At 42.9% G+C, this 21357-nt stretch overlaps 1 protein-coding gene and 1 long non-coding RNA gene across 9 annotated transcripts in view; one reads left to right on the top strand and one right to left on the bottom strand.

Annotated features, from left to right (window-relative positions):
• The window catches only part of pcbp3 (poly(rC) binding protein 3), a 59665-nt gene extending 40897 nt beyond the window's left edge, over positions 1-18768 (bottom strand). For 5 of the 8 annotated variants that reach the window (XR_013077934.1, XM_076746351.1, XM_076746353.1 and 2 more), the window contains exon 1: positions 18440-18768. The gene's annotated coding sequence lies outside the window, so the exon portion shown is untranslated. The remainder of the gene's footprint in view (positions 1-18439) is intronic. The other 3 variants (XM_076746352.1, XM_076746348.1, XM_076746350.1) reach the window with 1 other exon arrangement.
• LOC143330127 (uncharacterized) overlaps positions 15690-21357 on the top strand; it is a 29353-nt gene continuing 23685 nt past the window's right edge. Inside the window, exon 1 of the long non-coding RNA XR_013077935.1 lies at positions 15690-15899. This is a non-coding gene — a long non-coding RNA (uncharacterized LOC143330127). The remainder of the gene's footprint in view (positions 15900-21357) is intronic.

Below are 21357 nucleotides of genomic sequence, written 5' to 3'. Positions count from 1 at the left end.
TTACTGTATCTTACCTGTTTAATTAAGAGTTAGAGTGATGGATTAAATGTCTCTGGACCATTTATGGTTTAGAGTTCACGTCAGGTTCATAGTTTTAGTTTCGGGCGTTTGGTTTGGTGTTTAGTAGGTTGTAAAAGTTACTGTAAAATTTATAATATATAGATTATTACTGACCTGAAAATCCCAGAATCTATATAATTATGTTTTATTTCCAAAGTTTGACTGTTGAAGATGTCTCCTGCTTCAGTTTTCAGTGTTGGATGCTTCAAGTTTCTGCATCAAACTTGTGCAAGTTGAACCAGGATTGACTTCCAGACTAGTTGTGACGTCACTAATAATGCTTTAAAACAGGATTCTCAATGAACAGAGAAACTTTCCACTTCCAGTAGATCAATGTGAAAACAGCTTTTTAGTGTCAGACTCTGCACACACATCATTCTGCACAGTGAAGCTCAAATTTCCAGCCGTAGGAACAAGAACACAGCAGAGGGGGACCTTAAAATGAAGCTAACACACCGTAGAGCACCACGAAGCAGGACTTTTAAAACACAGATGTACTCTCTCACTCCCACATGCACACACAGGAAAACAACCACAGATGCACCAGTGAGCGCGCGCGCACACACACACACACACACACACACACACTCACACACACACACAGTGCGAGCAGGCTAAAAGTCAGAGGAAATGCTTATGCCTACAAACACACTCAGGAGGGGCTGTGTAGCACTTAAGTGGTCACTTTCACACACAAAGGCCAATCACAGGAGCTTAGCTGGCCCCATCAAGCTTTTTAGCAAATGCTGCCGCGCTGAAATTGCTTTAGTTAACCCTGTGTGCTACTGACGGGACTGCAGCCCCATCACTCAAGTCTGCGCTGTGGCTTTGCTTTGAAGTCTTTCAGAGGGAGAGCGTTCATTGTGCGCGAGACGACGAGGCCTTGTCATTTGTGAGGAGGGATTAGTCATGCTGTGTTTATTGGAGAGTGTGCATCAGCTTTCTTGACTGCTGCGTTTTAGGGATTTTTGCTTCAGAGGTGTTTCTGAACACAGACAGCGTAAAAGAACGACACATGAAAACTCAGCATCAAGCAAACTCGACCGCTGTTACACAATAGTAAAGTTGCATTACGCCTTTATAGAGAGTTCAAGTTTGACCATCTTGGGATGTGCACTTGCTGCGTCACATTATCGAGTGAATGTTCCTTACTTAAGGTGTGTTTAGGGAGCTGCTTTCTTAAAGTTTTTCTTAAATTTAAGTGAATGCAGATTCATCACAGCAGCTGAGTTTGGCCAGTCCACCCAGTCCCTGCCTCACAGTTACCATTTTTAACCTGCATTTCATCCCCCTTTCCTACTAATTCCTATTCCTTATTGTGGATTGATGTATAGCTTTCATACTGTATCTGGTTTATTAAGGGGTGCTGTGGATTCTTTTGTTGATGCGGTGTGCTGTACTGACAAAACCACCATCATGCACTCATTCATAGCTGCATTGAATCCTGATTTCCCTGACGGACGAACAGATGTGTTCACTCTCTCTGGGGAAAAGTCCTACATGCTGTAAACCTGACAATGCTTGACATTTTTACAAGACGGACATTAGGGATATATAATGGTGGAGTGATAAAAGTGGCGGATGGAGAACGTTCGGGGAAGCATCCCCTTCAGGACAGAGGATGTAATTATATACATCCAGTTGTTGGAAAGCGTGTACAGGAGGCTGTCTTTAGATCACACACTGGGCTCCTCTATCAGGTGTGTTGCCATGCTTGGTCATTTGGACCATCTCATGTCCATTTGCATGCATAGAAATGGACGAGGTCAGGAAGGCCAGTGCTCGTGAGCCTCTAGCACAGACAGCATGTTTTTCTCCTGCTGGCAGCTCCTGGGCCATAGATGGAACCGTCACACCATAATTACCTGCAGTTATTCATAATGAATATGTGATGAGGAGACACACTGATTCGTATGTAAAATGAATCAATTTATGATTGTTCAGAGAAAAAAATCTGTGTATATGAGGTAGCCAAACTGTTTTCATGTCCGCCTCTGGCTGATGTGGCTTCTAATTATATTTATGCTAAATGCTACGTTGACACTCTGGCATCTGATTTAAATATTTGCCTGTGAACTGTATTCAAACATTGACATATTTTTGGTTGTTTTCGCTCTAATCTAGCACATCGGACAGCCTGCCAGTCAAGTGTTATATGATGACTTGCCCATTTACTCCTAAATGGCTCATAACACTTCAAACTGAAACTGAACCGAACGTAAAGGTACGGAGATACGGGGACTTACAAAGAGCGAAATGGACCTTTTTATTGAATTGAAAATTGCATGAGTCATACAGCCACCCTGCCATCCATCATGCTTCACTTCTGTCTAGGACGAGTCCGTTCTGAAAGATGATTTAGAATATCAGTGATGCTGCTCGGTCACATAAAGGTTAAATGGGGGAATGTCAGGTCACACTGTGCTGTGAAAACATAAGAATTAAAAATGAATTCACAGAGACACATTTATGAATGAAGATTTTCTAATCAGTGTTAAAACAAAGTCACCTTCAGTGGTTGCAGGTTGGTTTCTCCACCGCACAAAGCATCAGTGTGTGATGTATGGATGTGTTAGTATGATCCTTAGTTAAACATGAGTTGATTTTCATTTCCTTAGATACCCTTTTTAACCCTTCTCACTGTGTGTGTGTATTATGAGCCCGTGCTGTGCGCGCGTGTACAAGGCCGTGTTTTCTTCGGTGTGTATTGCACGCCTGCGTGAGTTGCAGGGAAGGGGCGAAAAGCAATCGGCGAGGCTTCAACTGGAGATGGGATTGCCAGTTGTATATCTTGACACTGGACATATTTATGCTCAGAGAGGCTCGCCTTTCTGCCGGCTCATCACAGCTACTGTCAGGCGGTGAACTGTGTGTGTGCAGGGTCTGTTTGTGCTGTGTGATGCTCATGTGTTGATAAGACGAAGCCTAGTGCATGTGCACGCTGGATGCTGTGGACGCCTGAGTGCAATTTGAGAGGAGACAAAAACTGATTCATTAACATGAAATTCAAATTTGCTTTATTAGCATAATGATAAGTATCGCATTGGCAAAGCATGTTGTAGAAATTTACTATCTAAGTGTATTAATGCAGAATGTAAACGCGATAAATGGTTTGCCTGTCACCTTGCTGTATACACTACAAGTACAAATAAAATCTACACACATGTCTACAACTCAAACCTGCCAAAAGGGGAAGATGGAGAAAAGCCCTCTCAGCCAGCTGATCCTCATCCTTGGTAAATTTCAGTGCCATTTAGCTCTGAACAGATTAAACAGACACTGTGAGCAATTTGAGACTGAAAAAGACACTAATAACTACGCATAGACTGAGTGACCACAATCTGCTCATTGAGACGGGTGCATGCAGAAAACCTGGCAACCCAGAGAGAACAGACCATCAGTTCTGCCAGAATCAAGAGGAGCACTTCCTGCTAGACTGCAGTCTGCATAAAGACAGAAAGACCAAGTTCTGAACCAACATGAAAATCACATGGCAAGGCTTTGACACGCTCTCCGGCCAAAACAAACCCAAATATTTACTGACGGTAGAGTTTAGAACTGTGAGAACAGACACAGTGAGGCTCAGACCAGCGTGAGCTACAAAGTCCAACAAAACGAAAACACACCGCACAGCTCTCCTCCAGTCCGCCACGCTTTAACGTTTTTCAGCTTTTATTTTGAAGGACGAAAACAGAGCCAGTAAACGATGTCACACCCTGAGGAAAGACCACAAAAACACATGAAACCGTACTGAATCCTCTTTTTGAATTTTATTTGGTGTCTTTTCTCTTATTTAAGTACCATTACATTTCATTTGTTATACTTTATCTCATCCTGTCATATTCATTCTGTCCACCTGATCCCCCAAAACTCAGTGAAAAAATCTACCCTGGGAGGTGTGTGTCAGGCTTCAGGATGTGTTTTTTGAGCTGGAGAAGGTTGTTGTTGCTGTTCAACGGACGCCTGTCAGGATCTTTTTATGGGCTGTTACGTTGCTGTGGCTGATAAATCACTTTTCACACTGGTTATTCAAATCAGTCCGTCTTTCGTGGCGTCTTTGCGAACGAGCCTCGAGGCACAGATCTGTGAATACAAATCACTCGTTTCTCAAACAACAGTGAATATTGTTTTGTTTGTATTCTCCTGACACACTGACTCCTCTCTAATCACTGAATCATTGAATCAGGCCCAGATGCTGTAGTGTGTCAAAAAAAAAAAGACTCTTTGGTCTTGGGTAGTATTTTTCCAATCACAGTGTTTAAAGCGTTCATCATCACACCTTAACATTTCCCACCTCAGCTTTCAAAGTGAGTGCAGTGTCCCCTGCCAGCAGATGGGGGTCACCCACAGCTCACTGTTGTTGCAAGCTGCACCGGGGAATATTGTGTCATCAGCTGCAGCAAGCAACTCGTTCAATAAGTACAGTTTCACCACCAATTCAGTCCAAGATCGGCACTCCATCACAGCCTGCTAATTCAATTTTACAAATTTGTTCCTAACTGGCAGGATATGTGTCCTGCTAGCACGATGCTCTGTTTGTGAACAGATTACTAATTTGTTCTTTTATTTGTTTGTTTGTGGTGTTTCTTCATCACCTACCATCTGAATTCTGATACAAAAGCAGAATTGATCCTCCACCAAAACAACTGTTTCATCTGATTATACAAGCTCGAGTCTTCAATGAAGACTGAGGCACAAATTAATGGAATTCATTAAAACACATTATCGGTGTTTTTTTCATATTATATCACTCTAATTATAGCTTAACTTATTCCTCCTTTCCAAATCAGTAACATTAATGTCACGCCTGCAAAAGAGGATATGAGCCTTATTAATCCTGCAGACATCTCTAGCAGGAGAGCAAACGTCCTCATCGCTCTGCTAATGTCCAGCCCAGCTATTCACATCTCAGTTTCATATATTTCTGATTAAAGAGAACTGGAGTTCTGTAATGGGCCTTATTAAGCTGTCTAACATATCCCAATTCTATATAAATACACAGTCAGCCAAATGAGTTTCATGCATCACGAGACGTGCCCCCCTTATGTGCATGGAAATTGCACAGCTGTTTTTCCCCTTACTGGTACAATTTTTCTGCACATGAAAAGTGCCAGCTTTAATAAAAATCTGATAAATTACCAGATGCAAACTGTTGACCAGTCAATTTTTCTGACAAGGGCGAATTACCTGATTTTCTCCTTTTTTGTCAAGACGTACTGCAAATGGAGCTTGATTGCTCCCCAAGGTGGCGAGTTACAGTTTTAATGATGTTGAACGAACTCAGCTTTCTTCGTTCTCAAGCGGATTTGCTCGCGTGAACGCAGCCGGTTGCTCCGTTCAGTTTCCCTCCTTCTCTCTCTCTTTCACTCTCACACACATAAACAGATGCACACAGAGGAGCCATTATTTTAGAGTAGTTACATTAACAGCAATGACTACACGTTCATATGCTCTCTGGACCAACAATTAGAGAATGACCTCTATGGCTTGTAATCCCTTGTAAACAAACTAATGCCTTCTTGTGTATGGTAGCGTCACGTCCAGTAAAAACCTCGTATCTCTTGTTTCAGGCTTGTATATTTTTAGGCAGTTAAAAAATGCCTGGATTGGCTCAGATGCCAAGCTTCAGGGTCATTCCCAATGTGGAAGTTTAAGGGTAGTATGAGCATAAGATTGACATTTCTGTTTTTACGTTGTATGGATCCTCAGCTACTGGATGCAGTTCTCTGAAATTTAGCAATTGTTAGCATGCTAAAGCACCGCTAAACTTAGATGGTAAATATGGTAAACATTACTGAAAACCTGCAAAGCTAATTAGTATGCTAGCATTGTCATGACAGTGTTACCACGTGGATGCTATCATGTAACACACAGCAGTCCTGGGCTTAAGCAGAGATGCTAGCTCGGTTGTTGACTCTTACAGAGTCAGTACACTCTGCCACAGGTGTTATTGGATAGTGAAGTGGTTTTTGGAAACTGGAAACTCCCTCCCCACTACACCGGTGTCTTTAGCCTTGCTTGTAGCTAGTAATTAGTGGAGAACAGAGAAGAATGGTCTGGACCACTGGTAGCATTAATAAGAACTTTATTTCCTGTGCAGCAGACAAAGCATGGCCTTCTAACACTGTTAGTTTGCAACCTGAATTTATCGGAACACTTGGACACTGACTATTAAAACTCCCTGCCTGTAGCATGTACCCTATAACACAACATGAGAGAGAGCAAGACAACACAATAGTCACATAAACCCTTTTTTATGTATTGTCTCTTTGAAAACCACGACCTAACCTTAATTTCTTTTTGTGTTACTGGCACCAACAGTAGAAAAGTGTAAAACCACCAACTGAAATGAGAAACCCATTGCCTCATGCATGCACTTGCATGCACAACCTCTAAACATGTCCACCCCCCACCCCGACCCCCCCATGATGTTCTGACCCTGCAATTGAGAACCCCGTTGCTAAATGGTAGATAAACTATGATAAAAAGACTGTTTGATCAAACCACATTAATGAGGTCAGCGGCTAAGAAGACCTTTTGACGGCACTGGCGCTCTGATGTACATGCAAATGAATGGAGCTACACATCAAAGGTAAAATTGTCCAAATCCCCGAAACCTTCATGCTGCTCATTGCACCAATGAACAGATATTAGAAGGTTAATGTGCAGATTTACAGAATGTCGTCACGTGGTTTGGGGAGACCTTAGTGTGTGTGAATGTCCATGTGCTTACATGCATGTGGAGTATTTGTACACCACTCAGCTGAAAGAGTCAATCATACATGGTATATACATATCTAGCCTTAATGTGTGTGCTAAAAAAAAGAGTGTGTTTGCATCTTATATGTCGGTGTGTGTGTGTCAGGGGAAGCCTAATATCCTGCGTCGTTAAGCAGCATTTGACACCTTCACACCTTCAGCATAGAGCCTTTCCTTAACATGGAGACGACACTGAAACTCTTTGATGTTCCAGAGTCTCTAACCACTTAATCCCAAAGAAGGGGGGAAAAAATTAAGAACCTCCTACATTTGAATGTCATTTTTGTAGGTTTCCACTCTCTGCACAATGTACACACAAACACACACGCATACATATATATTTTTGACATGTATATAGTGCTTTTGCAGCCTGAAATCCATGCATTTTTTATTTATCCCGTAGATATTTCAAAGGCTTCCCTAAGAATTTACTCAAACAGCAGAGTTTAATGCATCCCATCAAGTAAATGCCCTGAAATTACCCCAACAATTGCAGTTACAAGGTTTGCACATGACAACAGCAATGTGCTCACGGATGGTGAAGTGATTGTGGGGGGTAATCATGATGTCATACGGCTCTCCCTCTTGCAGAACGACAAAAGCGAATTAGCCGATGGATCAAGTTCCATCAAACGTGAGTGCGTGGAGATCACACCACGCTGGTTAAATAATCTGCTTCCACTTTTGATTCGCCTGCAGGGAAACAGATTGCGGCTCAGCTCGCGACGAGCTCTGCAAAATGTCAAAAAATCAAGAGGATGTTCTTGCGGTTATTGTGCTCCACTTGGTGTCACAATGTCAATCCACAGAGGATACACGCTGCACAGTGTACATTATTATGTACATTTTTATGAGTCTGTTAATTAAAAGTAAAACCTACAGCTGATTATTTCAACAGGAGGGCAGTGCCTGGGTTTAGCTGTGTTGTGCTGATCTGAAACAGATGGTGAGGGTCTGCAGAATGTCATGACTCTAATGTCATCAGGTGACAGTCCATGACAGAGATGAGATAAGAGGACACGGTAATGCTGTGCAAAGAGGAAAACAAAGACTACACGGCAAGGTAGAGCGAGAGCCGCTGTTGCACACCAGGTCTGCTACAATATCTGAGCAGTTGCGCTGACACAGTTTCAGTATTCCATTAAATGAATAATGGAGGAAGAAGGGAGGGTTAAGAGCATTTTCTCTTTCCTAATGTGGAAAGAAATGGAGGACAGAGAAGAAGGGCCGCACAACAAGGTACAACTGTAAGGTGACGTTCCTTTGAGGTGATAGAAGTTAATCAGCATTATTTTGATGCATCCAGTCGTCCAAATATGTGTGTGTTTGGGGGGGGGGCTCTGAAATTTTTAGTGATGAGTGAATTAGGTTGTTTTTTTGGGGGGGAGGGGGCAGAGCAGGCTAATGGGATTTTAAGCTCTACTTTTTCAGACCTGCCCCATTTCATTACGGCTGCTTCTCCCCGTCAAACCCACCGGCGAAGGCGCTGAGTACACACGAGCTGCAGCAACCCGAGGAAGTGTTTTCTCAAGCTCCTGAAGCGCTCGCCTCCTTTTCTACATCTGCTTAAGCACACTCGGCTGAGTTCTCGCTGACTTAGCAGCCTCCTCTACAGATGCTTCAGGAGCTGCACCAAGAAAGAAAAAATGTGTGTGCATATACATACATATATATATCTATAAGAGCAGCTATACCTTTCTTTCTGCTCATAGATAGGAGGATGAAATTAGAAAGAAGAGACACATGAGAGGGATTGAACATGGAGAAATGAATAAAAACGTTCTCAGAGGTTCACAGCAGGGTTAGAGAACTTGTTGAAATCTAGGTCTTCATTTTGTAATCTGCTGTCCTTCTCTAGTTGTTTAAGTGATTTTTCTGCCAAGTTGAGCTTTTGTCTGTAAACTCCTCTGGAATGCGATTGCATTGATGTTGATTTTTGCATCTTATTGACACTTATATATTATTTTATTGCCTCTAAGGCACTTTGTAATCGTGTTTTGAAGTGCTAGGCAAATATAATTTGATACATTTCAGTTCCGTGAAGGAGTCCAAAAGGAAATAGAAGAAGTCCAAGACAAATATGGACCTTTTTAAATATATCTGCTGAATACACACTTAGAGGACAAGTCCGGGAATATTGTGTGTTTTTTCCTTGGCGTGAAAAGAAACCTTGATCAGCAGGCTTTTCTTGTGTCGTCAAAGCCTGATTGGTTTATTCCTCTCTGCCATTGAGCTCTGTATTGTCCAAACACTATAAGAACACATCAGTGTGCCCCATCATGGCTCTGGCTGACGTGCACCTTACCCTTGCAACCATGAACACAATCACTGAAGTTTCTTTAGTTTATTTTGAGAAAAATGTTTCCCACCTGTTGGGGACATTTTTAAGCAATGGAACCAGTCTTTCTTGTTTCCTGTTCGTAAAGATTTATGTCTTCAGTAGGAGCGAATGGGCTTTGTGCTGAAAGCCACAGACAGTGGGGAAGTACTGAGAGATGAACTGCATTGTTCTTTTTCATCTTTTCTTGGAATTCGTTGACAATAAAAAATATACACACTATTATCTCACGCTCTCTATATGCACTATATAAGCACATTATGCACTCCTCCATTGTGCATGCCCACAGTAGCAGCTGAATCACTGGTAAGCGTCTGCTGTGTCTGTTCCTGCCTCAGCCTCCAGCTGGGACCAATCTGTTGGTCAGGTGTGGCTCAGTGGTCGTAGCCAAGGCCTCGCCAGCAAGCTGGAGTGCACAGAGCCCAGATACAAAGAGGGGCAGCGTACACTGCAGTGTAGCCCGTAATGCACAACAGACACAACATATCGTGTGTAAATTCAGTTTCCATCATTGAAATGTTTGCATATGTCTGGAATGGCATTTTAAATGCAAACGCAGAAATCGGAGTAATGCGTCTCAGTGCAGTGAATGAGCAGCGTCAGTAACAGTGCACGGGGCCGTAGTGCAATAACAACAGAACAGGGCTCGTGAAAGACGAACTTCAGATGAATGCACGAACAAGGCACCAGCCATTTCGAGACACGTTTTTTTAATTTGCTGATGCCGATGTTGACAAAACATCTGTGGTGTATCGGTGATATTTTGACCCCTCCAGAAGGACATCAAACAACCACTGATGCATTAAATCCCACTGGACAGACTTTCGCTGTGGTCCACAGTGTAGGACAATATGCAGCCTGGCTACTGCTAGCCAGTTCCATACAAGAAGTTGCAAGCGAGGACCCTGCGTTGGGTGGATTATGTCTAAATAAAGCCTCGGCAGTGTATGAATCACTGTGTCACTGATCCCCTCTGCTTCCCAGACAACAGGTTTGCCTTCTGCAAGCTGTCACTGGCTTTCCACTCTTTCAAATGAAGAATAAAAGGGAGAGAGGGAGAAATCGAGACTGCGCGAGGGAGGGAGGGGAGTTGACGTTCATCACTCGAGTGCCGTGGCTTAGCCTAAGAGGCTTGAATAATCAGTATGTTAAGCTGTCAGGGTGTGCGCTCACACCTACCACGCGCTTACAAACTCCTGGGCGTTTTTTAATCAAGCAAAAACGCTGAGAGGCAGTGGTGAGTGCCAAGAGCCCAGGCTAAGAGATGAGCTTTAGAATATCTGTTACACTTTCTCCTGACATCACCAGACGTGCATTTTCACTGTAAGCTGCAGACACGTCTGTTTTTTCTCTTTAAAGAGGACACAGTGAATTCTCTTTGCGCCTTTATTTTATGTGAATCATCATATTTGGTGTAACTGCCTCATAGTATGACGATTCCCTGCACAGTCTACGAATAGATTCCACATTCACTGTGAATGGAGGTGTAATCTACATTGTTTTGGTGAAATCCAGCCGACTGTGCATGGAACGTGTTGTCATGACCCACTGCACTACATGTGTCAGCAGCCGCTGCCAGCATTGCTGAACTGCCACACATTCTGACTGATTGTGAATATTGATTACAGAATCAAATGTCAGCTTTATGTTCCGCCTTAGCTTGGCAAAAATAAAGGCTACAGTGTTTCTCCATTGACAGAACGCACCGTAGAAATGTATTCCATTCAAAAACCAGATTGACAGTCCTGATAAAAGTTCACCCAAAAGTCTCCCCAAATGCAGCTTTCATGTGCATTTGCACAGTAGAGCTGCAACAACTGATCAATCAGTTTAAGTAATTTTTTTTGAAGAAAAAAAGTAGAAAATTCTCTGATTCCAGCTTCTGCAATCACTTACTAGGACAGTAAACTAAATGGGTTGTGGACAGAACACGACATTTTAATTTAAGACATATTTACATGTAGCATCGGCATAAAATGTGCGAAACATTTTTGGATTATATGGATCCTCAACTACTAGATGCAGCTCCTTGACATTTAGCAAATGTTAGCATGCTAACACAGCACTCAACAGAGATGGTGAACATTACTGTATATCTGCTAAGCTTTTCAATATGCTAGCATTGTCATTATGACCATGTTAGCATTTAGCACACAGCAGTGCAGTACAGAGATGCTAGCTTGATTGTTGATTCTTACGGAGCCAGTATACTCCATCACAACTGTTTATTGGATAGTCAACTGCTTCAAGAAACCCCCTCCCCCACACCTTACTGTTAAGCTGGGGGGCTGTGTCAGAACATTTCTTTAACTTTCTGAAACCAGACTAGCCAGCATTCACACCCTCTCCATGCTGTGCTCTGCCAGCTGTGCAGGGGTGGGAAGGGAACTTATTACTCTACCTCTCTGTTTTCAATCTGAACACAAGTATTTCTTTCACTTTTCATGTGAACAACCGAGTGCAACACTAAAAATGTTTTCCAGGAGAGAGTGAAAATGTGCCTTATGACTCCAACGTTCATGTCTTACAAACTATTTCTGAACAAGCAGTACCCACACAATCCCCCTCCTCAGGCCTGAAGGACAGTGAGATTGACGACTACACTAAGAGGAACGCCATTGTTGACTCAGGGTCAGAATACTCTCATTCATCATTTAGTCCACATTATGAAAACCTTGTCAGAAGAACAATGATAATTAATTAAGTTAAATGAATAATAACTAAATTGCATATATACATAATGATATGCATGCCAAGCATACTCCAACAGGATGTATATAGAGGTCAAACATGCAGAAATGTAAACAAAATGCAGGGGTCTTGTGAGTCGTGTTTTTCCTGCAGGATGGTGCAGACAGATTGGCCCAATATTGTTGCAGGATTGAGTCTCTGCAGGGATGAGTGGGAGTGGTTGGAAATTCTGAGTGCGCAGGTGGGTGCAGGATTTAAAAAACAGTCCCGCTTAGACCTTTAAATAATTAATTGCATTACATGTTGCAGACACAATTAAGATGTGCATAATACATCTCCATCACAAACTGGATTACAGTAAAAGAGCACCAGTTAGACTCCATTTCAACTGTTTGCCCCAGGAAAAGGTTTAAAATAAATATAAAAGGTCTTCAGTTGCTTAGAGAGCAACATCAGAAAGAGAAATTTTGTGACTGTACAGTATTTCATGACATGGGGCTGAGAATTTAACCCATATCATCCGAGGTCAAAGCTAATATTCCACCTCTGCTTGAGTGCTACTTTAACTCTGTCAGCCTCGCTTTCCTTTGCACTCATCAAATGTCAAACTGCAGCCTGATTCTTGTGGCACACCTGCCATAGAAACCTTCTCTTGTGATTTTCCATGAGCACACATCTCAAACACCATGCTGTTTTCACAGAGTTTGTGGGAAACCGTCACACCTTTCCTGTTTTGACGGAGCAAAAAAAAAAAAAAAGCCTCTCTGCACAAAGTCGACTGTGCTCTCCAAAAGGAAAGGTACTGTAGGCAGTAACGTGGCCCTATAGTTGAACTTTTGACCTCTGATTTAACTCCTAAAGCACTATCTAAGTCTGGAAATGGAGCCAATTTACAAATGCTTCAACACATGTCAGATTGGATCCCAGCCAGAGTCATAAATGGGCACATTAGAGCTCTAATCTAATAAAAAAATAATAACACAAGGCTAATTCTGCCACAGCGCTCCTCCATGGGTATGTGCACAGCTCTTTGATCACCACAGCTCTCTTAACTCCAAGCCAACAATAATATTTTCTCGTCACTTCGCCGCTTGAGCTGGTTTTCCAAAACCCCTGTATTAGCGAGTGTAAAAATAGCACAAACGCAGGGGGTAGAGGGGCTGACTATTTATGACCATGCATCACCACCCCGAGCGATGCTAGGAAAGCAGCAGGGAAGGCTAAAGCTCTGTTCCTGCTCCACCTCTCCCTCCTCTACCCGCTGCCTCTTCCACATTTCCCCTCCCAACGCTTCATCCTGGGATTGATCTTGCAACCCTTCGCTATCTCAAATTTACGTCAGCCAGTGGCGTTGCACAGAGACAAAAAGGCCCCCAGGTTTCACAGATCGTAAGTCTCTCCAATAGCTTCAACTTCTAAAAGGTGCCATGTTCAATTTCAGCCTCCGGCAATGCCTCAACCTCCCCCCGGCCCTCATATTCTGTTATGAATTATGACACAGGATAGATTGTTTTTTAAGTTTACAGCCCAGCTCAGTGACAGAAAACTGCTTACCAATCAAGTGAGTGTGAAGGAGGGAGCAAGGGGTAAGAAACAGTCAATGGCCGCAGGAGTATCCGATGGATTGTTTGTACAGTTTGTCAGCATCTGATCAGCGTGTGTTAACCCGGTCTCTGATATCTGTGCATAACTGTACGTGCACATATTCTCTGTAAGCTGGAAGTTAAAACCTTCAGCAGTCATTGGCTTTAACTGTGACGATGGCAACGGGGTACTATTCTGCACAGCGAAAGCTTCCTGAACTACCACTCTCCAGTAATCAATTAATCAGTAGTTAATGAGTATATCACTCCAGCAATCTTCAGAAAAGGGAGTGAGGTTTGATCATGGTGGGACAACACTGGCAGGTTTAACAAATGCAAGCAGCATAATACAGTAAGTAAAGTCAGTGATTAACTTGACATGTACAAAATATTCCAGTTTTTGCCCTTATTGTAAAAAAAAATGATATCCTACAAAGCTGACAACAGGACTGGAAGCATATCTGGTCAGAGCGGAATTCTAAGATTTGATAACGTAGCTTGCCGACATAAGAAGAACTAAAGGTAACTAACGACAATCCAGAGTCCCAAAAAGTTGGGATGCTTCTCAAAGTGGTGAACCTCGCTCCATCCTCGCTTGTGATCGACTGAGCCTTTCCAAGACGCCCCTTTCATACCCAATCATGATACTATGACCTGTTACCAATCAACCTGTTTACCTGTGGAATGTTCCAAACAGATGTTTTTGGAGCGTTCCACATCTTTCCCAGTCTTTAGTTGCTCCTGTCCCAACTTGTTTGAAACATGTTGCTGCGTCAAATAATCACAATGAGCAGATATTTACAAAAATCAATGAAGCTGATGAGCTATAAAGCAATTCGCCCTAATGCTGAACAGTCATGTAATATGAAGCTGCTGCGTGACTGATAGTGTGATTGCTGAAGGTGGGTGGGACGGGGGAGCCTTGACATCAAACAGAGTTCTATAGAGGTCTTCCAATCAGGTCATGGCTGTGTTGAACGCCTCTTCATTTATTTTCTCTTGCACAAACTTGAAAGCTCTGCTACGAGTCAAGTGGGCTGTATAATTAATCAAATGATCACACTTGACAAAAGCTATAGGGTTTACACACCAGAATGACAAATTATTCAGGAGGAACATACATGGCTGCATCAAAACTAAACATACATTCTGAACTCTAAGCTGTTAAATAGGTGGAAATAAAGAGAAGACTAAATGTGAGTGGCAAATTTCCTGGAGCCCTTCCATTCACAAGCAAAGGGCATGCATTACTGTGTGCCCTGATGGATTTTTGGACTGCAGAAAAGATTCGACAGATTCTGGATTTCAGTACTTTGATGCTCATATAAGAGGTTTCATACAGAAAGAACTGAAGTTAAGATCAATGTAGAGACAGAAAACAGCTGAAAGCAGCGATGAAACCCGGCGTTGTTCGACTTTATTTGACAAATTATTCACCGAAAAAGTCTGACAAATTCACAAAATCTGATTAAAATGAAAGAAATCTGAAAAATACTGTAAATAGAATAATAAATAAATCTAACATATCAATAATTCAATCTGTTCTGTGCTGAAATTGCTGTATGACTCACTGGAAAGGCAAACAGAACAGTTAACTCTCAGAAAGTAATTAAAAAGCAAATAAAAACTTAAGAGTACATTTTCATTTTGATTCTAGTTTTCAAACGTTTGTCTAATATCCCAAATAAAAAATACATAAATTCCCAGATTTTTGTAATTATGTCATCTAAAAATAATCAAACCCACATCTGTAACTCATGTTCTTTGCGTACATATAGTTCATACAGCTCCTCTCTGAACTGTGTTCATACTTTAAAGACATCTTGCAGGATCACAATCTTAAAACCCTTTAATGCTTTAAGAGACACTAAAATTATGATAAATTTTAGCTCACCAAGTTCATAGACGGCATGAAACTTGAATTTAGCCCATTAAGAACTTTTTCTATGTAATCCTTCTATGAAAAAGGAGACGCCAGTGTACAGTTAGTCTTCCATTATATTAACTCTAAAGTCAGCACCCAAGAGACCAAACATAATAATTCCTCTACAGCCCTTTTGTCTGCATCCATTTGCCCTCCATCATTCTGTGACAGCTACCAAGACGGCTGCCAGTCTGCGTCAGCGGCCCTGTTCACACTGAGCCAGTCCCTGCCCCGGCAACTCCCGGCACACTCTGTGCCCTGAGCCAGGCCAGCGGGAGATCCGGAAAGGCTCGAAAGGGCCAAGGCACAAAAGGCCAGCTGCTTGCAGAGCATTGGCTTTACATAGAAGGAAGCAGGGCTTACCGAGTATACTGGATACATGTGATCCATCTTTTTATAGGGTGGTTGCTCCAAATGGAAAATTAGCGATGGGAGCAGGAACACATTGCAGATGAATTTGGAGGAAGACGTTTATAGAGAATATACGTATTAATGTATAATTACTCAGCATTCACTTGAATAACCAGCAGGCCACGATGACCCGGTGAGTCGTATGCCATCTTTTCTCAATGACATTATTTAAAAAACAAAAGCCTGTCTGTTCGCATTTCATATGCTGCCACTTCAGCACTTCATTGGTGCGTTTTGCTCAAATCAATTCCCAAACCGTCCCAACACCTAGTGCCCTAAACTGACATCTGTGGCATTATGTGACGAGAAAGTGTAAAACCGCTCTGACACGGCGAGCCGCACTCATTGTCTGCATCAACGGCATGCAGCTCAACCTCAGCTTAAGTGGTGGCTTATGAAGGCATGCAGGAGCGTGCAAACACATCACCAGGCTCATAAATATCTCGTTCTACAAGGGATTTTACGTATGCTTTCTTGTGAGAGCTTACGCTGAAAGAGTGCAGTAAGTGCATTAACTATGGCTGCAGAACAGCTGCTGGGCTGACGTGGTGAGGAAAAAAAGAGTTTGGAAAGCAAGGCCAATTTATTTTCTTTGGTAGTTCTTCATTTCCCTCAGTGAGTTTTATATCTACAGTGTCATTCCTCTTCTAAAGCTGGACTCTATTAGTCGTGTGATTTAAAGAAATTAGTCACTTCCTGAAGATGTTAATGATTAAATCATTTTTTAAGTGTTTGCGGGTAATGAAAATAGAACGTAAGTCACAAAATGCAGCTGGGCGCTTGACGTAAGAAACTAAAGTCAATCTGCCAAGTTTGCTTTTATTGGTGCATTTTTCAGCCTCATTTGTGCTTTTGTTCACTGAGCAGTAAAACTTTGCATCCAGCCTGGACTCAGCTGAGGTTTAAGGGCCTCTATCAACATGCTTTTTGTGATGATACGTGAGAATTAATATGGGGAAGATCAGCAGTTGTGACTTTGCTTTAGCGTTTGGCCCAGAGCCAGCCGAGAGCAGGAGAACACCTGCATGTTCCTTCAAGACGACACCCAATTTACACGTCCTAATAAACTAACAACCCAACACCTGAGCGAGATGAATATGTGCATGCTGCCAACGACATCATAAATATGCTCTTCACTGACATATTTATGGTCAATAACATCATAAATATGCAAAACAATATGACGTTGAGAGTAAAATTTGAAGTGTCAGGCTTTCCATTTTCCCCACAAACTGTCACAATTAAAGCTTTCCAGTGCAAGCTGCTTCCCCTCGAGGCAGCCCTGCTGGGAAGACCCTCATTCCCAAGAGGTTTCGCCACAGATGCTCTTTTTTTGTCTGAATTAGAAAACGAGAAACACAGAAAGAAAGGTCAAACTGTCTGATGGAGAGACGTGTTTTTCAAAAGTTTAGTCACAGCAAAACTAGTATAGACACGCAAGCTAAGAGATCTGAGCTGTGATTGGATTACAATGACGTCGTGTTTTTAAATTGAGTTATCTGAAGACTAAAAAGAAGAAAATGAACGCTCAGGGCTTTGCAGATCATTTCAGGTAATTTAGCCACTATTTACAAATGGAAATAAAAGATGACATAGTAATATATGATTAAAAACTTCAGATTTTCATCCACCTTTGCTTCTCGAACATGTTTAAATACCCTCCTCCTCACGAAAACCCTCCAAAGAAACAAAACAAAACACGTGAGCAGAAGCATTTCCTCAGCTGTTGACATTCTTGTAAAGTCCAATTCTCAGATATGATAGAGTGGCTGTAAAAACTCTGGGCTGCCAGTATTGATGTCTAAAGCACTTTAGCAGTATCTCTGTCTCCCTCGCAAACACACACGCACGCACGCACACACACACATTCCACTTCCCCTTCCTGGTAAAGCAGAGGATGTGCGGATGGAGAACGAAGCAGTTTTTTTTTTTTTTTTTTTTTTTTTTTTCCTCCGCTGCTGTTGCCAGGAATGCTTTATGGGCCATGTTAATATTGGAGTTCTCTTGCTGGAAAGATGGCTTGATTCAATCAAGCAAGTCACTGCCTTGTAAAGTCATTACACTTTCTGCAATGTCATGCGTTCTGTAGCCAGTGGATAGTCCTGTGTTCTGTCCTGGCATTAGCGGAGTGGCCTAGCCTGGCCTCAGCACGTGTGCCTGGCACGTCAGCGCCTATAAATAGGCATCACCAACTAACGTAAACACTTTTCCAAAATCAATTAGAGATGCACCCTCTCTAACCAAAATACAGCATGTTGTCCGTGTCAACTTTTGCTTCGGGCAGACTTAAAAATAAAAGACTCGACTCGCTTTCGTGTTGAATTTGCACACCCCAAGAGCTGGAGGGTATGAGATTGCAAAAGCCACGAGGAGAGAAGATGAAGAGATTATGGGCAGAGAGGGAGGGGGAAGTTGATATCGGGGCAGAATATCAGAGGAAGAAGAGAAAGACAGTGACCTCACTGATATCATCGCCCGCAAGCGTGTCACTTTTCTGAGAGAGACACAAGTGCTGCAGGGAAAACTTTAAAATATGCATGCAGAAAGACGGCGAGGCCAGACAGAGCGGAGACAAGTGAGCGCAAAGAAAACAACAAGAGCAGAAGAAGAAGAGGAGAGGGCAGGAAGTACTTTTCAAAGCATCAGCGCAGGCTGAAATGAGGCGAGACTTACCTGCTCGGACGTTGTGGTTGGTGGGACGGAGAAGTGAGGAGAGTCAAAGGGTCCCGGGGTGGTCTGGGTGGTAGGGGGGTCTCGGTCTGGCTCGAAGCAGGGCTGGAGGGTGGTCCAGGAGAGGGGAGGAAGGATGGAGTGACAGGGAGCAGGGAGACGGGGAGGCTAAAGGGGGGGAGAAAGAAACGCTGCTTGCCTCTCCCTCCCTTCCTCTCTCTCTCTTTATCTCTTTTCTCCCTCCAACAAACACACACACACACACACACACTCACGCTCGGAGGCAGACACCAAAACCCAGAGTCACTCAGATAATAGGCAGAGAAAGAGTCTTTACATTTACACGCTCTGCCACAGGGGGAGGATGGGGCGAGCTCTCCTCCCACTCTCCTCCAGGCAGCCAATGGGAGGCTGCACAGAGGTGTCCGGGCAGCCAATGAGAGCAGAGGCAGCCGGTGCCATGCCCCAGCCAATAAGTGCAATAGCTCATATCCAGTTGAAATAATTACAATATGGAAGGAGTCGTGAAAAGCTTCCCTTTTGAAGGACAGACCAAGCGCTACACTCCAGCCGGTCGGTGTGATTTAGGGCTGCAGCGGACATTAGAGTGATTAGATTCTGGGCCACTTAACCCAGCACAATATCACTGCATGCAACTCTGCAGACCATGCAGAAACCCTGCCACCAGACAGCAAGAGAGGCTTCAGTCAGCTGGAGTTTGGGAATCACTCATGTTCGGTCAAATGAGGCGCACATGCACAAGGGCAGGCACACACAATGACACATGCAGGCTTGTGTTCACATCCAGGGGCTCTCACACACCTGCATTTACACTCAACAACACAAAAGCAGAGAATGAGAGCAAAGTGTGAGATTTCATCAGGCGGCACTGCTCATGTGTTCAGTAAGGAGCATACTTTACTTCCAGTCTCATTTTACCCCCCCACCCCCACCCCCCCTTAATCAATCGATGGCTCTGGCAAGCACCCAGCTTGATAAATGATCAATGGCGAACTGTCAGGTTGAGGAATGAAAGGCACGTCACCATTCCGCTCCTCAGCCTGCACCGGGGAAGTGAAGGAAACACCAGTGATAATGTTACATCAAAAACAAAGCTGCAGTACTTCTCCGTCGTTCTTTTTGTCAGCAAACACAGCCCGGCGACTTGCTGAAAGGTGGATTTTCTGAGGGATGGAGGGAATTCTCAGGGGCGGCCAGCTGTGAGGGATGCAGGGTTTTTTATGGATTGCTGAGAAACTCTGGGTTTTCTTCACAACGCTCAGAAGCTCCAACAATAACTCTGCTTCGCTGTGAAAAGGAAGGGTCCCAGAGGAAAATTACCCACCTATTTCTAAAGTTCTGTTCAGGGTGGGGATGGTGGGGAGGCGGGGTCGACTCATATTCACACGTGGACACTTTAGTGTTTCCAGGTCACCTGCATGCAAACTGATGGCAACAGTTAGCCAGTGGTCAACAGTGTCTCCAGCCCTTTTCCCATTTTCAGACATGGAATATGCAGCATTGCTGGCTTCATGTATCCGGCTTTTTGCATGGCTTTAATTGATCTAAAAATAAGTTGACGGCTGATGTCTCACCACTTGTCATTGGTCAGTTTGAATACTCACCATGACTTTTGATTGGCTGTTCGGTTTGATCGAAGACGGGACGTTCTCTGCTTTCATGGGGTCACGTTGGAGGCTGTGGGTGTGGAGCGAGTGTTGAGCAGTTGTGGCTGTTTAAGGAGGGTGGAGCAGAAGTTTTTTAGACTAATTAAACGGCATATTTTTGACTTTGAAACAAAGGTCTCCGTTACACAAGTGGCTGCTTTATTCAGACATGACATGACATTACAATAAATGAGCACCATGTTAATGTGACCTGGTGCAGGAGATGGAGCAGTGTGCACGGTGGAACAGCGGAATTCTGTTTGGTCACATGTTGAATGGGCAGTGTTCATCCATTATTTCTTTCATACATTCATTGAAAAATCAGGGAGGGAGACTGGGAACTTCAGCTTGACTCATTCAAACTGTTTTTATACAGTTTTATTTCTTCATAAGAACTTACAATCAAGTGCAGGGCTGCAACTAAAGATTGGCTTCATTATGAATTTAGCTGTCAGTTATTTTCTTGATTGTTTGTATGGTCTATTAATATCAGAGAAGGTGCAATCACAACTTTGGGAAGCCCAAGGTCGTGTCAGCAAATTGCTTGATCTGTCCAACCAACCATCCAAAACTTGATTATATTCACTAAGGAAGAGCAGCAAATCACCAGCAGAGTCGCTCGAACCATTTGGTGCGTTTGTTAGAAGAAAATGACTGAAACAATTTGTTGATAATCAGAATAGTTGGCAGTAATTTATTTGTCCACCAACTAATCAATGAGTCTAATCTTTCAGCTCTAAAAAGGTGACAGATTGAGGTGAAGATGCTCTTACCCTGATGTTTTTCTCACTTTTATTTAACTTTGTGGTGCTGCAGTCTTTACGTTAATCTGACAGCATTCAGTTCAGACTTCTCTACATTAAAGTGTAAAAACATTTGCATTAAAAAGTGCAGTACACTAACAGTACTGCAAGTTTTAACCTAAGTCCAGAAGGTTCTAGTTTGTTCTAATTTTTCATTGACATATAAAAAGCTCCCCCCACTATATATTTACATCTAACAAAGACTGCACTTTCTGTAGTTCATACTACACAGTCATCATCCGCTCAGATGATCAGGTAACAGTGTTGCATATGTAAGGCCTGCACATTATCTCATTACTCCCCTTTGAATGATCTTTTGCAGGGGCCCTGAAAATCAATGAGGCTGTCAATACATGCATTATAACATGGTCGGATACGCACAGCACAAGCGTTGCATCAGACTGTCAGTTTAGCGGAGGGTAAAGTCCCGAAGTTTGTCTCTTGTCTGAAA

This window comes from Chaetodon auriga, chromosome 13 (assembly GCF_051107435.1).
Source record: "Chaetodon auriga isolate fChaAug3 chromosome 13, fChaAug3.hap1, whole genome shotgun sequence".
In the NCBI taxonomy this organism is placed as follows: Eukaryota; Metazoa; Chordata; class Actinopteri; order Chaetodontiformes; family Chaetodontidae; genus Chaetodon; species Chaetodon auriga.
Note: the sequence above shows the minus strand (reverse complement) of the source record. Positions and strands in the feature narration are given on the sequence as shown.